Consider the following 12,177-nt stretch of genomic DNA (forward strand, 5'->3'; position numbering starts at 1 on the left):
TAATCTATTGATCCTTTTTTAGGAATCATATCACACCAAAAAGCATCATCCGTAAATGAAGAAAACTTATATACTGCACAGTTTGCACACTACTCCTTGGGTGAATTAAAACTACAAAAAAGCAAGATGTTGGTTAGCCACATTTCTCTGCTTGAGCATTAAAAATAAATAAAAAGTAAAGATTATTTTTGGCTGAAAAACCACGAGAAATCAAATAAAAAAAAATATTTAGAAATGGATGTTTCTTCAGTTACGGCATCTTCAAAGTATCACAGCCATAATAAACTTTTTTTTTTTCTGTAAACAATTCACAACATCATTTAAATTTTTCAAATTGTTGAATTGCATTTGATGAATATATTTGATTGTTTACCCTTGTCTCAAATTCAGATCTCCAATATTAAAATTTGAAAATAAACCAAAAAATTAACATATTTATTAAAGAAAATATTATTTAGTTGGCATTTCCATCACAATCAACAATTTTGCATATAAAAAAGTTTTTATAAAAAATGGTATAAAAAAGGAGACGAGACTTGCTTTATAATGATGAGCAAGCTTTATTTTGATAGTAACTTTGCAACTACATGTCAAGTAACAAATTGACATATTGCAAATTGCAAAACTATTTATAATCAGTATAATGTCTGTTGGATGACATAAAAATAAAGTGTTAGCAAATATTTAGTCGACTAATATTCTAATGATTGCTAATGACATAGTTATTTATTGTAAATGTCTAAAGGGCACCATCAAAATAAATGAAAACATGAAGCATGTAACGTGTGGAAAGAATACTTATTGTTAATTATTATTGTGTGCAATTTGCAGTTTTGCAGAAAGAGTGAAAATATCATTTAATTGTGTGTGATTACGATACATTAAATCCTAGCAATGAAATCAGCCTAAACAAGAAAAAGGAGTCTAAAATGTGTTTTTCATTTGCAGAATGTTATATCTTCAAGAAGTTATTTAAAATAGAGCATACTGTACACCCAAAAAAAAAAAAAAAAAACTTAATTCTCCTGTGACACTCTTTTACACCCATAAATTGTTGGGTGGTGGATGAATAAAATTAGTGTGAGATTGAACAGAGTGTGTGTTTTAAGATTTTTTTAAAGATTTTTGTAAAGGTCCACAAGGCCCATGGTTGAAGACATTCACACACCAAATACTACAGTGCACTATAATCACAGCACTGTGTCTATGCTGTGAGCACACCAGAGCGCAGCGTGAAGCCACTCTGACACCCCGTCGATCAGCCTGCCGTGAAGCTGCCTAGCTGGAGATCACCTCCAGCGAACGCTCGCAAATACAGCAGCAATTCATTTCCTTGACGGCACTGGATTCTTCAGACCTGACAAAGCTATTTACCTAGCGCGCCCCAGTGCTAGCCCTTGCTAGCGCTAATGTTTTCCCTTCTGCAGAGGATCAATATCTTTAGAAGTGTACAAACAGCAGTCCCTCAGATCCTGATGTGAACGGCTAACAGACCAGCGGAGATGGCTGACAGCAGCTCAGCGCTGAAAAACCAACAGCACAGAAATCAAATCAACACCACATGTAAATGGGCCTCAGACTGAATCAACATTAGTGAGCTGTCAAAAACACTCCGCTCCAAGTGCTAATCAAGGCCAAATTAGACAGAATCAACACAGTCACACAGACTATATCAACAATTTGTGTAAATCCACAAATATGGAGATACTGATTTAAAATGCCACTGCAATTTGAGAAGTGACTGAAGCAACAGAGTAGTGGATGATCTTAGCTAATTTTTACTTAATTATCTGATTTTATGAGTCCAAAAAATTTACACAAGAAAATTCTAGACTAAAAATGTTGCATCATTGAGGTTTTATGTATAATGTACCGGTATGTAAAAAAATAAAATAAATAAATAAATATATATATATATGTGTGTGTGTTATCTTTTCTGTATCTGTCATGTTATTACTGTTAGTATGTGACCCAAAGGTCAAAAACACAACATCAAGAGTAGCATAGGGTGCTTTATACATTGCACTGTATTTTGCTCAGACTTCAATTATGCTTATTAAATGACAAATATTTTATGTATGTGTAAGTATGATGGAGTGCATATTTTAAATCTCTTTGTAAGTACATCCAAAATGTGAAAAGTACACTGTTTTAATTATTTTCTATTTATTTGTATTTTATGTATGCATATGTGTGTGTGTTGTGCATGTTAGTGTGAGTATGTGTGCATGAACAAGGCAAGGTGAGCTTGTGTATGTGTGAGAGAGAGGGTGAGTGTGTTTAATCGCCTGCTCTGCTGTGATAATGCTGAAGCCTGTTATCAAGTCCATCTCTCCCTAAGGATTCAGCGGAGGGAGGCATGCTCACACACACACACACACACACTGCTCTGCATATCTCTAGCTTACACAGCCCTCTCTCTGTGCGTGGGGACCAGGGGGGCCAAGACAACCAATGTTCACCATAAACCTCTGACACTCATTCTGTGTCTGTCAGTTTCTGTATTGTGCTTCTCTTAGAAAACACCTGCTTCAATCACCACACCGAACATTATCAATCCAGCCTTAACTAGCATTTATTAGTCATTCTCTATAAAAGGAGGACAATCTGAATTGACCAGCCCCTTTGACCAGTCGCAACATTTAGCTCACCAAAAAAAAAAAATGTAGTCATTATTTACTTCCCCTCATATCGCTAAAAACTAGTATGTGGTTAAATTTTATTTTCCCTAAAATAATAAAAGTGATCAAGGCTTTTAAGCTCTAAAGAATTATACAAGTGGTCCGTACAACTTGTGTGCTATAATTCAAGTCTTCTAAAGCCATACAGATAGTAAGAAGTAGAATTAAATATTTGGTTTTGAAATCAAATATAGTGCAGAGTTTCTAATTTTAGTTGACATAAAATTTTTGTTGATAAGAAAGTGAAAAACTGTTTAAACCCCCCCCCCCCCAAACATTTTATAGTCATTTAAACATGAATCATTTGAAACATTATACACATACATTGTTAATATCTTATAATGTATTTTTTCCTTGTCATATTTTAATCAACAGTATGCTTAAATAAAAAGCCATCAAATTTCTGTTGCTAAAAGAAAATCATTTTAATTGACAAGAAAGTGCAAAATTAAAAAAACAATCATACATTTTATAGTAATTAAAAAGTAATTTAAACATGCATCATTTGTAACATTATACATGTACAGTCGTGGCCAAAAGTTTTGAGAATTACATAAATATTAGTTTACAAAAAGTTTGCTGCTAAACTGCTTTTAGATCTTTGTTTCAGTTGTTTCTGTGATGTACTGAAATATAAGCACTTCAAAGGCTTTTATCGACAATTACATGACATTTATGCAAAGAGTCAGTATTTGCAGTGTTGGCCCTTCTTTTTCAGGACCTCTGCAATTCGACTGGGCATGCTCTCAATCAACTTCTGGGCCAAATCCTGACTGATAGCAACCCATTCTTTCATTATCACTTCTTGGAGTTTGTCAGAATTAGTGGGTTTTTGTTTGTCCACACGCCTCTTGAGGATTGACCACAAGTTCTCAATGGGATTAAGATCTGGGAAGTTTCCAGGCCATGAACCCAAAATTTCAACATTCTGTTATTACTTAGTTATCACTTTTGCCTTATGGCACGGTGCTCCACCGTGCTGGAAAATGCATTGTTCTTCACCAAACTGTTGTTGGATTGTTGGAAGAAGTTGCTGTTGGAGGGTGTTTTGGTACCATTCTTTATTCATGGCTGTGTTTTTGGGCAGAATTGTGAGTGAGCCCACTCCCTTGGATGAGAAGCAACCCCACACATGAATGGTGTCAGGATGCTTTACTGTTGGCATGACACAGGACTGATGGTAGCGCTCACCTTTTCTTCTCCGGACAAGCCTTTTTCCAGATGCCCCAAACAATCGGAAAGGGGCTTCATCGGAGAATATGACTTTGCCCCAGTCCTCAGCAGTCAATTCACTATACTTTCTGCAGAAGATCAATCTGTCCCTGATGTTTTTTTTTGGAGAGAAGTGGCGTCTTTGCTGCCCTTCTTGACACCAGGCCATCTTCCAAAAGTCTTGGCCTCACTGTGCGTGCAGATACGCTCACACCTGCCTGCTGCCATTCCTGAGCAAGCTCTGCACTGGTGGCACTCCGATCCCACAGTTGAATCCTCTTAAGGAGACGATCCTGGCGCTTGCTGGACTTTCTTAGACGCCCTGAAGCCTTCTTTACAAGAATTGAACCTCTTTCCTTGAAGTTCTTGATGATCCTACAAATTGTTGATTTAGGTGCAATCTTAGTAGCCACAATATCCTTGCCTGTGAAGCAATTTTTATGCAACGCAATGATGGCTGCACGTGTTTCTTTGCAGGTCACCATGGTTAACAATGGAAGAACAATGATTTCAAGCATCACCCTCCTTTTAACATGTCAAGTCTGCCATTCTAACCCAATCAGCCTGACATAATGATCTCCAGCCTTGTGCTCGTCAACATTCTCACCTGAGTTAACAAGACGATTACTGAAATGATCTCAGCAGGTCCTTTAATTACAGCAATGAAATGCAGTGTAAAGGTTTTTTGGGATTAAGTTAATTTTCATGGCAAAGAAGGACTATGCAATTCATCTGATCACTCTTCATAACATTCTGGAGTATATGCAAATTGCTATTATAAAAACTTAAGCAGCAACTTTTCCAATTTCCAATATTTATGTAATTCTCAAAATCCAGACCAAAACTTTTATAGCAATTCGTAACGCTTTCGAGTTTTGCCGAATTAGTGGCGACTTACTATGAATTTGTAACAATATGGTTACGTTTTTCTGAAAATCATATGTTTCCTTACAAATGACGTATGAATTTGCCTCCAATTCACCAAGAATTAAAATTTTTGGCCGAACTGTTTCAACCGTGACAAATGCATACGTCCCCAGCAGAAGGACGTACACCACTCGTTACTATATAGACAGAACAATCATCTCTGATCAAATATTCCAGGAATCCACATCCAAGAGCAGGTAGATTTGACTGGTGGGAAGAGTGTAGCTAGCATGGGGGTCCAAACTCTCCATTCAACTATAATAACACCCCCCCAACCCAACGTGTACCCAACCCCCCATTCGGCTAATTATTCGTTTTTTCAAATGCAAAGTGCTCAGAGAAAGTGAGATGATTTCTCCTCATCTGCTTAGGAGGTCAAAGAACGCAGCCACCCGCAAAAAAGGGGAAGATGGAGAGACGTGCAAAAGAAATGACTTTCTCCTTCATACGGCGGAGGTCTTTGATGTAGGGAGGAAGGAGGAGGGGTGGTCTACCACCAAAAAAAAAAAAAAGTAAAGCGAGGGAAGATCGTGTTAACGAGATGGCCTCTAAACATGAATTAAATGGTGGGAGAAAAGAAACACGATCAAACATCTCCTACTTAGGCTGCTTACAAACCGCTTTCAGTGCCCATGAGGTGTTTCAAAGCCTGGATTCCTGGCCAGAGCTTCTTAAAGGAGCACGGTGTTGAAGAGGCCGAGTTTTAGTGAGGGCGGGTGATAGACTATAGACATACATCATAGGCCCTGAATGGGGAGGTCAGGGACTTACACGCTGACACCAGGTCAGAAGTGCTAAAGGATTACAAGCTCACTAAGCCCTCAGGATCCCTTGTTTTCACTGCTTCTCTCTGTTTGTTGTTTTGTTGCGGCGCAGACGTGGGGAAGAAAGGAGAGAGTGGACCGACGGACGGGAATTAGTGTAAAAGCCTGTGGAAGAGAATGGCATCTCATTCACACCTCTTGTTGGCTGTTTTCGAGGCCCCCCAAAACAGCCCTCCCATCCCTTGTTGCTGTGAAAGCACGTTAGGTTGGCATTGTGCAGACAAAAGGAGACACCCCTCCCTGCTCTCCGGACCCCGCAGGAGCAACAAGAGGATTTGGCACGGCACGCTAAACCCTGAGCCGCTCTCACTTTGATTGGCTTCGGTAGGAGAGCTCCCTCTCTCTTTGTTGATTAATCAAGAGATTTTCCAACTCTCTTTCTCTCTCTCAAACTCTATTTCTCTCGAGCTCTCCCCACCCACTCTCTCTCTCTCTATCGCTCTTTCTTTCTTTGCCTCCAACAGCTTTGAAGGTATTTGGCTTCTATGACATCATGTTTGCCCATCAATTTCTTTATATTTGATTAGAATTTTTATTAGTGAGCATTCTATACTCCGAAACTGCTCGAATAACGTTAGAATGACAACATGTGGCATTGATTATGGTAGATTTGGTAATGTATCCATTTCCCTACTTATTCATGGATTTCAGACAACACTGAAAATCTGGGATTTAGGATCTAATGTAAATGTGGAAGTTTTATGATTTAGAAAAATCAGCTGTGCAATGAACTCTGGAGGTATTTCACAAGTAAACTGGTGACACTGATCATGTACAAATGGTTAGGTGTTCTTAATAATTGTTAATTAATCATCAGGAGTTCATGCATGCTGTCGTTATTTTAAGAAGACAAACCAAATACTAAACATTATGAAATTCATGTTTTTTTTTGTTGCATCAAATTCATTTGTTATGCTAGTATGCAAAACAGAAGCATTTGTACTACTGGTCTCAGCCTTTTATATCCTACTGTATAGCAACCAGAATTTCATGGTGCATTAAAACATAATTATTTACATTGTGACAGATTCCAACGATGTCATATCTGTTTGTCATTACCGAGAGCATCATATGTTTGTAAATAATTATAAGCATTATTTGCTCATATAAAATCCATAATACTACCCCAGACGCGGTCTTAAATGATCCAAAAAATAATAAAGCAACAAACTGCAAGCAAAAATTGTGAACTGGAGATTTGAAACTAATAAAGAAACTACAATTAAAACATTATAAAACTTGACAAACTCTGTAAAAGACTTGCTGAGTGTATTAAAGATCTCAGCATGATTTCTAGGATCACTTTTTAAACTGTTGTTGTAAGGATAGTACTAAGAGCATCAAAACTACTTGCTTTTTTCATTTCATATACAGAGGAGAGTCGAAAGAAAGGAAAAGGGATTCAAAAAAAGTTGCAAGCCTGATTCAAACTTACATTGTTGATATGAATATGATGACCACAATGTCATCTGCAGTCTGACAAAGCTGTTTTTGATTAGTTCTGGAGAAATCATTTAACGAATGGACAGACCAAGCTATTGGAGGAAATAATATTTGAAGTACACTGTAAATGACCAAATATCACATGCAGTGGACATTCACACCTGGACTGTTCACAGAGCCTTTTTGCCTGTGAAGGTGTTCGAGACAAGGGAGTCAGCAAGAGAAAGTGAGAGATTGAGAAAGAGAGATAAACAGATAGGGGGTGGGGGGGGGGTGGCTTTCAACAATAAATCAAGTTCCAGACTAATCTATTTAGCATGCTTTCACCATTATCCTGTCAGTGAAACAGCTAATTAATTAACTGATTCTACAATGAAGAGCTTTTGAATGAGCCCATTTAGGTAATTACTACCAAGAGCTGTTTGGGCGCGTCATTTACTGCAGTCACACAACCAAGCCGGCAGTCACAATAAAGTCCCTATCCTGTACAATTAGAAAAATTAAAAATAATATAGGTTATGGGTGTGTAGGTGTGCCTGTGCGCATATGTGTAATTGTGCAATGTGAGTGAGACAGAGAGAGTGGCATTGAGAAGTTCACATCCAGGAGATGATGATGATAGCACTGTGTACAATAATTACCAACCAGCTGAGGATATATGTGTGTGTGTGTGTGTGCACGTGTGTGTGTATATAGACACATATATTTACATTTGTAAAACTGTAATTTTTTTATATACACAAACTTAAGGAATTTTATCTCACTATTTTAAATAGTTTTGTGCATATCAGCCTAAAACCTTAAAATCTATAACATTTTGCACACAAAAGAATGCTATTCATGATGAACCCAAACAAAAGGTTTCAGTACCAGGCTACTGGTTCACCACAAAAGACAGGACAGGATCAAGACCAGAGATAGGAGGGGAAAGATCAGTGTGTGAGCAGAATGAGCTCAAAGTGTGGGAAAGCACATCATCCAACTCTGACAATGCTGACATCAGTATATAGAAAACAAGACGCTAGACAAAAGAAGATATTTGCACCTCGCTTGGTGTCTGTGGTCAGAGGTTCATCACCTCATCAGATCAGCTCCACTTCATCAGTACATCTCAATAATGGCTCAATGAGAGGACATCCCCCTTTTAGTGGCCTTCTTTCAGGATGGATGTCTTCTCATTCTGCCCGGGGCTTCTCTGTTTGTTTGAGCTCTGGAAGGTAGACTGAAAGGCCACAAGCACTTTAAATATGAACAAAGAAAGAGACCATGAGGCAGACGGAAAAAATAAATTGCATCTAAAATTAAGGTTTTTGTGTACATAAAATATGTCTGTGTACTGTGTATATTTATTATGTATATATAAATGCAAACACGTGAATGTAAGAAAAATATGTTGTATGTATAAATTATTTGAATATAAATGTGTAAATATTTTCAAAAAATATTGTCTTTATATATAGCCCACATCATAAATATACACAGTACATACATATATATTATGTACACAAAAACTTTTATTTTGTATGTGATTAATCATGATTAATCATTCCCTAGCACTAATATATGTATGTATATTAGTGCTGTCAAACAATTAATCATGATTAATCGCATCCAAAATAAAAGTTTTTGTTTACATAATATGTATGTATGCTGTTTATATCATGCATATACTGTATACATACTAATGCATTTCAGAAAAATATGTTCTGTTTATGTATTAAATATATTTATTTATAATATACATTTTATGAATATAAACATAAATATGTGCGAAAATATTCAACATATACTGTATGTGTGTGTATTTATATATACATACATAATAAATAGACACAGAACACACAAACATATTATGCAAAAACATTTTTTTATTTTGTATGCGATTAATCACAATTAATCATTTGACAGCATTAATGTATATATATTTATGTCAAGTATGTCAAGTAATATATGTATGTTAAGCGTTTTCTTCTGAAAACATGCCAATAGACCGTTGAGATGATCATAATTTTCATGAAGTGGTTGTTTCAAAATAATGGTAATTGGTGTAAAGTTAACATGCATATAGTTTACAACATCATCAACAATGTCAGAAATGCTGTTATGTGAATTTAAAGATAATAGTTCACACAAAAATTTTATTTGCTAAAAATGTACTCACCCTCAGTCTATGTTGAGTTTGTTTCTTCAACAGAACAGATTTTGAGAAATTTAGCATTACATCACCATTGCATCTTCTGCAGTGAATGGGTGCCATCAAAATGAGATTCAAAACTGATGAGAAAAACATCACAATAATCCACAAGTAATCCACATGACTCCAGTCTATCAACTGCGGGTTTGTAATAATCCATCTCATCACTGCTTCTGACTAAAATACAAGTCTTCTATACATACATTTATTTTTATGGAGGAAGCGTTACTTTGGACTATGGACTGTTTTTTGAGCCAAAAACAACGTTTAAAGTTAGAACACCTTGATGGATTCACACAGCTTTTTCACATTATAAGATGTTAATCGAGGGACTGGAGTTGTCTCAGTTACTTCTGTTAATTTTTGGTGAACCATTCCATTAACTTGATAATGGAAGTTGAACCTGGAATAATTAAATCTCACTAAAGCAAATGTCTTTCTTTAAAAGGAGTCATATGTTGTTTATAAAAAAGAACATTATTTGTGTATTTGGTGTAATGCAATGCTTTTATAGGTTCAAAAAACATTATTTTCCACTTAATGTACATTATTGTTGCTCCTCTATGCCCCGCCTTTTGAAATGCGTAAATTTTTACAAAGCTCATCCAGTGTGTTGTGATTGGCTGAATACCTCAAGCATGTGACGGAAATGTCACGCCCCTTACCATACTGTGATGTCATCTCCCAGCGCCACAAGACAAAACCAATAAATCCATTACAAACGAGGCATTTGTAGCATCCAGTGGGGACATTATTACTGATTATAATGACTTATAATGTCTTTTTATGTTTTGCGTTGCATTGCGTATCGTGCTACATAAACATAAAACCATGTCTGCATTTGTGATCAGAGAAACTACAAAAAACATGCTCTACTCTACACTGCTCAAAACTCGTTTTTGAATCATCGGTGGCAATTTCTTTAAATATGTAAATGTACTTTCAGACTATGAGTCAGAAGCGCTAGACTGTCCATGCAAAGTTGGATGTGGCCCACTTTATAGAAACTTGTGGAAAGAAGCATTGAAGGCTACTGGTTCAGGAAACAGTCGTCATCCTCCGTTAAATGCACTGCACACATCAGAATATTTTTTGTTTGATCTGTTTTGGAACAGTGCTGTAAATACAACTTAACCACAGATTTCTAGTCGTGTTCTCTTTTGGAAGGCCAAACAAAGTAGTTTCGCTTTCACAATGAAACACACAGCATCTCCACGACGTGGTGGCAACAGCAAGAATAAAAGTTACGCCTTCTTTCTTTGCATGAACATTTGGGTGGCATTATGCAAATCTTCCCACATAGTGATGTAAACATGGGGGCATGTTAGAATGAGCCGTTTTAGGGGGGTGTGGTTGGCTCTTCACTTTTATAAAGAATATCTCTTTGGATTTGAGACTCTAGTCTTTGCAACTTTACAGATCTACTCCATGGAACAAGAGCTTGTAATGCTCCAAAGAGAAAGGAAACATTTAAATCACATCATATGACCACTTTAAAGATATTACTGCACATGAAGCACTTATTAAGTAAGATGTTAAAAAGTGTCCTACTTCTTTGGTCACGTCTTATCTTGTCAACTGAGCCATTGGTACAAACAGGTGCATGATGACCCTGGGTGTTTGTGTAGGAAGGGATGATGTGTATGTGCAGAGGCGTTGGTGAACAAAGGTGGTCTGAATGGAAAACCCAAGGAAAGGCTGACTGACTGCATGTTCACTTCATGCTTTGTTTTGTCTCTCCATTTTACAATGCAGACAGTGCTCAATACCTCTTCACCCGAAGCTTCATCACGAACACTAGCCCTGCCTCTCATGAATGAACCTCTGTCAGGGCCTTTCTTCCAGCCTTCATTCGTTAGCACTGCAAGACATCAGAGATTTGGACAGAGTGAGCAAGACAGCAAGAGAGAAAGAGACTACTGGCCTCATGTGCAGCCATATTTCACAGTTTCCAGACAAGACCTGTCACTTCAGCATAGGGCAACATCAGCACATGAACATACACACACACACACACACACACACACACACACACACACACACACACACACACACACACACACACTGTACTTTTTGCACCTTATGAAGGACACAAGGGGCCATTAATTACTGGAATGGGCAGTTTTAAATCTGGCAGAAGGACGCAGTGTTGTTCCTGCAGAATGGAACGTAATTAAGGGGAAAGGCCACACGTCAGCGGCGAGCAGCCCGCGGACAATGCTGATGGGGATTTATTACTTCAGCTCGTAGAGAGGGAGAGAGTGCAAGAAACTGTGCAGGGGCATCAGCCAGGGTCTCGCACACATTTGAATGAAACTTAACACAGTCGCACATGTGCATGTTGATACAAACACATTCGCTTGCATTTAAAAACATACTGTACAGCTCACTCACACTCTCTAGCACATGCAGAAGGTCACATATGCCCCTCAAGAATTCCTTCGGCTAATTACGTCTTTTCTTTTTTGGGGGAACTGCAAAAATGTTTGACCCTACATGAATAACATTAACCTATAGAGTTGTGTATGCTCTTGGATTTTCACTTGTTTTGTTTTTGTGTGTGTGCTGACACTTTAAATATTGAATATTGTTATGTTAACATCTTGGTTGTATAGTAGCTAATAAATGCATTTTTGGCTAAATGTGAGAGGCTGCCAATGAAATGAGAATTTTAAATTTTAGCATATAGGTTCTCTGCAAAACAGTCCATCACAAAAAGAAGCAATTAAGTGTATAATATATTTATAAATTTGTTAAAGAATATTTTTTTTCATCATTAACTGGCCCTCATGTCGTTCCAAACCCATATTTGTTATATTTTCTGTGGGACACAAAAAATATAGTGCTTATGGACAAGTTTGGAAGTTACTTGTAACCAAAAATAAGAGCCAGAGTC

This window comes from Carassius carassius, chromosome 36 (genome assembly GCF_963082965.1).
Source record: "Carassius carassius chromosome 36, fCarCar2.1, whole genome shotgun sequence".
Lineage (NCBI taxonomy): Eukaryota > Metazoa > Chordata > Actinopteri > Cypriniformes > Cyprinidae > Carassius > Carassius carassius.